Consider the following 5,688-nt stretch of genomic DNA (forward strand, 5'->3'; position numbering starts at 1 on the left):
GGACAACAAGATTATCCATTAGATATTGATTACAATGTGGCTGCCAAGCCTCAACTGACAATTCCCAGAGGGTACCCAAGTCTGGATATTGACACTAACATGCTAGGATGTAAGTCCTTGTCCCTTGTAGGCTGGAGGCAACCTGATGAACCTATACTAGGTGATAAGTCCTTGTCTACACAAGGCTGGAGGCACCCTGATGAACTAGTACATACTAATAATGTAGAACTAAGGCATGTAACTGTACCAGCACATATAGTTAGACAAACACACACTGTAGAGCAGACACTAGCAAGTATTGACACTACTAGGCTCAGAGAAATAGCAAACAAAGGTACAAAGAGTAGAAACACTCAGGCAATTGTTCTTGAGGATTCAGACAGTTGAGTTCAGGATGAACAGGCAATTGGATTTGAGGATTCGTCCAATCAAGTACAGAAGGTCGAGTTTGAGGATTCAACTCACCAAGTACAGGCAATTGAGCTTGAGGATTTGCTCAATTGATTTCAGGCTACCAAGTTTGAGGATTCACTCAATAGAGGACAGGCAATTTGGTTTGAGGATTCACTAAGTTGATATAGAGAGCTAACAGCAAGTATTGAGGAATTTGCAAGCCAGTACACAAGTTACAGAGTGTATATAGTTAGTATCAGTGAGAGTGTGGATGAGTATCCAGTGAGTGCACTTACTTCAGAATGGAAACACATTGACAACAGTAATGTAGAGGGCAATGAGACACTTAAGACCCTTTTAGGCAGTGAAGAAAGTAGCCAGGACTCAGAACACAAGAGTAACAAAGGCTAGGAGAGCTAGGCATTGAAACTACAGAGATTCAATGAGGAACAAGATTTCCAGAAGGCAAGTAAGACCTTCAGACACATTACAAGAGCTAGAGTGATTAAGATAGACATAGGACATGTCATCCCATTCCACAGTTTGATAGACATTGATGATTTGAATAATAGAACGTACAAGTTTGATGGAATGTATTAGGAAGAGGAGAAAGCAACTCCTTCATCAAACAAGAGTGGACTCAATAGTATAATAATGGAAAAGTGTGAAACACTTCAGGCAGGCAATAGAACAAAAGCCAGACATGCTACAGTACCTACAGACAATAGAGATCAGAACTATCAATCTAAGAGTGTAGAAGAAACGCTCAAGAGTCCAGACAAACTATTGCATTTGTAGAAAGCAAAAGGAAAGTGTAAAGTAAAAGGAAAACACAAAGCACAAGGAACAGAACAAAAACCAGAACTGCTAAGCATTCAATACAATTGTGAAATTGATTCAGACTATCCAAGCGAAACAGACATTGCATCAACAGAACAGTACTTTGAGGATAGTAAAAGTGAATGCAAATTGGAACTACAAGGATCAGTACTTGATCCAGAGGGCAAAAACCAAGCATACACCCACAAAATCAAGTGTTTAACCTCATACATAGTAGATATTGACTACACATTGTACAGGAGCAATGTACAGGAGTACTACAACAGATACGACACTCTAGCCAGGTCCAGGAATAAGAGAGAAAGTGAAATACCTGGATATATACAGTCTCAAATGGAAACACCAAGTTTTTCAGGATATCAGAGTATCCCTTGCAAAAATAAAAGGAACAAACAATCCCATAGCAATACTTTGCAATTGAAAGCAGTCCCAGGCAAGGCATACACTAGTGGTATTAGTGAGAACAATATTGATTCAGAGTGTAGCAAACTATGTAGTTCAAAGCCACATATTGAGCACAGCAAGCATAAGAATAGCTCAAGCAGTAGTTCAAGAACAAACAATGGACACAGGCATAGTAAAGCACTGAATAATGTTCAGAAAGGCAGATTTGCATCAGTAAGACCTTCAGAGAGCCTAGCAAAGAATAGCTATGTATACAGAGTGATACAGAGCTTTAGGATACAGAGAAAGGGAAATTTCAACCCAGGATCAGACCTAGACAGTAATAATTCGGATTCCTCTCCATCCAATGACAACAATTGAAGTAATGTTTTATTCGAACTGTCAGACATTGATTTGAGTAATACTGAAGCTACTAAAAAGTGTAAGAAATGCTTGAGGAAGAAATGGAACACAAGTTCAGGCATGTGAACTATGTATTTGAAAGGGCAAATTCAGTATATTCGAGACCCTATAAGACTACAGCACTTAGGCATTGTACTACAGGCATTCAGTACAGGAATAAACATTGTAGGAAGTCTAAACATCAAGATAGACAATTGTATAGTGCATACAATGACATTTTACACTCAAAAGCTGTTAAGAGGGAAAACTTAAGAGGGGCACACATAGACAAGGGGTGAGGTGACAATTGACTACTCAGTGTCTCTCATCCTTATATTGTATGTATTCTAACTGAGACATTATGAAGTCATCATCTTGTGGTTTGTCTGTTGATGAACTAATCATCTCATAATACTCCCCTTCAAACTCTTACTAGTCTGAGTAAACTGGTAAGATGTTTGACTTGTAGTACATGTAATGCCTTAGTTAATATATCTGCTTGTTGATCGTTTGTCTGTATGTATTTCGCATTTATGTACTCTAACTCAATGTAGCATTTAATAAAATCTTTCTTATGATCTAAATGCTTTGTTTGTTCTGAATATTTGAGTTTGTCTAATGTAACTGTTTGTATAACAGCATTGTTATCACAATAGATATTAATTAGTGTATCAGAGACCTGCAGAATCTCTTCAGCTAAATGTGTAAGTATGATTGCTTCCTGTGTTCCTCTTGCAAGAGCTATTAATTCAGCTTCATACATTGAATTTGCTACTAGTGTTTGTCTTTTACTTGACCACAAAACTAATGAATCACTCAAGTAAAATGCATATCCTGATATTACACAATGCCCTTCTTGCATCATACTGTCTGTATCTGTATAACTGTTCAATATTGATTGATTTGTGCTGCCAAGTTGGAGCCAGACATTGTTTGTAGTTTTTAAGTACATGTAACAATGTTTAAGTGCTAGATAATGCTCCATACTAGGGTCATTGAGGTATTTAGCTAACTGATTTGTTGCAAATGCTATATCTGGCTGTGTACAGTCTACAATGTATCTAAGTGTACTAACCATGTTTATGTATAGTATATCAGACATTTGTTCTCTATTGTTATTGGTTTGTAATACTGTTTTTAATTGTGTACCAGGCTGTATAGGTGTTTGTACACTTCATTTGTTTGTAAGTTTGTAACGTTCTATTATACTATTAATATAATGTGTCTGATGCATCCTGATGAATCTATGCTCTCTGTTGTGTTGAATCTCTATACTAAGTAGCCAGTATAATTTGCTACTGTCTGTATATTGTAAATAATGTGTAATAGATTGTTTTATCATTGTAATAGTATTATTATTCATTGCTGCAATAGTAATATTGTTGACATGTACAAATAATATAGCTACAGTTATTTCTTTCTTCTTTGTAAAGAATACAGTGTTATCATGTTTGGATTTTGTTAATCTGTATTTAAGTAGTATATTAGATAGTGTTTTATACTATCTTCTACCAGCTTGTTTTAATCTGTATAGCACTTTTCATAATTGTAATATTTGTCCATTCTGTAATCTGTTTATTAAGTTACCTGGAGGAGGTTTAACATATATTTCTTTGTCTTCTGTCAATTGTCTATACAGATATGCTGATTTTATATCTATCTGATGTATTTCATAATTATTAGATGCTGCCTATGCTAATATTAATCACACTGTAGATAGTCTAGCAGTAGGAGCAAATAAATCGTCTGTATGATAGTCAAGGCTATCAATCTGATAGTTTCCTTGAACTACTAATTGTGCTTTGTATTTTTCTATACTATTATTAGTGTATTACTTTATTTTATAGACAAATTGTGTTTCAATAATGTTAATATTATTGTGTGGATTCGTGATTTCCTATGTATTATGATTTTCTAATTGTTTTATTTTGTCTTTCATAGCTGTAATCTATGAATCACAATCTGGACGTTGGATTGCTTCATAAAATAAAGTCGGATCCAATTGTATTTCACTTATTTTAGCATTAAATTCTGTTAAATGAATAGCAATATTATCTTCATCCTTTTTGCTAAGTGCATACATGCGTTTTGTTATGCATTTATTCTCCATGCATTGTTCAAGCTCAATAGTACATTTTGTCAGTTTCTGTTTCTGTTCCAATCAATGTAATTTAGGTTCTACTTCTTTTTTGGTTAATTTAACTTTGTCGTCTGTTAAGTCCATTAGTTCTGCCGCTTTTCCTTTTTTGTTAGGATCAGTGTTGTCTGTATCATTGTTGTCTGTTCTTGTTATTCTATTGTCCGTTTCGTTATTTTTAATTATTAAACACTTGTTCATATTGTTGTTTGTATTGTCTATTTTCTCCCCTTCAATTTGAAGAGGTTTACCTTCAAGAAATTGAATATTTCGTTCAATAGTAATTTTATTATTGTGCCATGTTTTATAGCCTTTACTTTCATTGTCTAATCCTATCCAACAAGCAATGATACCTTACTGTTGTATTTTTGTAGGATTTTCATTGTGAATGATAATATATTGACCAAATTTGTATATATTATTAATTGTTCTGTGTGTTCTGTAACGTTTGTAATGTGGGGTATTGTAATTTAAAGTAGTATACAGTGTTCTATTATGAATATAAGTAATATAGATTACTGCTTCAGCCTATAATGTAAATGGTAATTTAGTAGATGTTAGATATGCTCTTACACCTCTAAATATAGTTTTATGTGTTTGTTCTACTATTCCATTCTGTTGTAGAGTATAATGTACTGTTAACCTTCGTTTTGTTCCTTGTGAATCTAAATATTGTTGGAAGTCTTCACTAAGGAATACAGTATCATTATCACTTTGTAAAAGCTTTATTTTAACTTTGTACTGTGTAAATATTTTAGTTGTCCATTGTATGTATTGTGTATATGTATCAGATTTTGTTTGTAATTTGAGCATTATACACTAACAAGTAGAATTGTCTACAATTGTTAATAAGTAGTGTATGTTCTTATATGCATACAGTTTGATAGGACCAATAATATCAATATGAATAAGATCTCCAAATTGATTTGTAAGAGGAGATTGACATAGTTTTGGTATTGGTGTACGTTCAATATTTGCTTTTATACATTCAATACATTCTTTTTCTTTGTAGTTTGTTATTTTAGTTGATAGTACACTTGGTTGTGTCTTTAATAATTGTTTAATATAATTGTAACTTATATGTCCGAGGCATTTATGTATATCATAAATAGATAGTTTGTTCATTGTTTTTAATAAATGATTATTGTACAAAATATACAAGTTATTTCTCAATTGTATATGTCTGATGTATTTGTTACATGGTGATGTTATAGTACAATTATTGTTTGTAAACATAAAAGAATAACCTTCCCTACATAGTAGTGCTTGACTTATGAGGGAAAAGGTCATTTGTGGATAGTAATAAATGTTTTGTAATGTTATGACACTTTTTTCTTGTATATTCTTCGGGATTTCAATACACATAGATCCAGCTTGATTAAGAGTCATTGTTGATCTATTTGCAATAGTTACAATTGTAGGAGTTATGTTGTGTACATCTGTTAATTGAAATAGATAAGGAGTAGCATGTATTAATATACTGGAATCAAGTAAATCCATCGTTTGTGTATAGGTATTTCTTGTTAGCTATG

The sequence above is a fragment of the Fomitiporia mediterranea genome (assembly GCF_000271605.1).
Source record: "Fomitiporia mediterranea MF3/22 unplaced genomic scaffold FOMMEscaffold_1, whole genome shotgun sequence".
Taxonomy (NCBI): domain Eukaryota; kingdom Fungi; phylum Basidiomycota; class Agaricomycetes; order Hymenochaetales; family Hymenochaetaceae; genus Fomitiporia; species Fomitiporia mediterranea.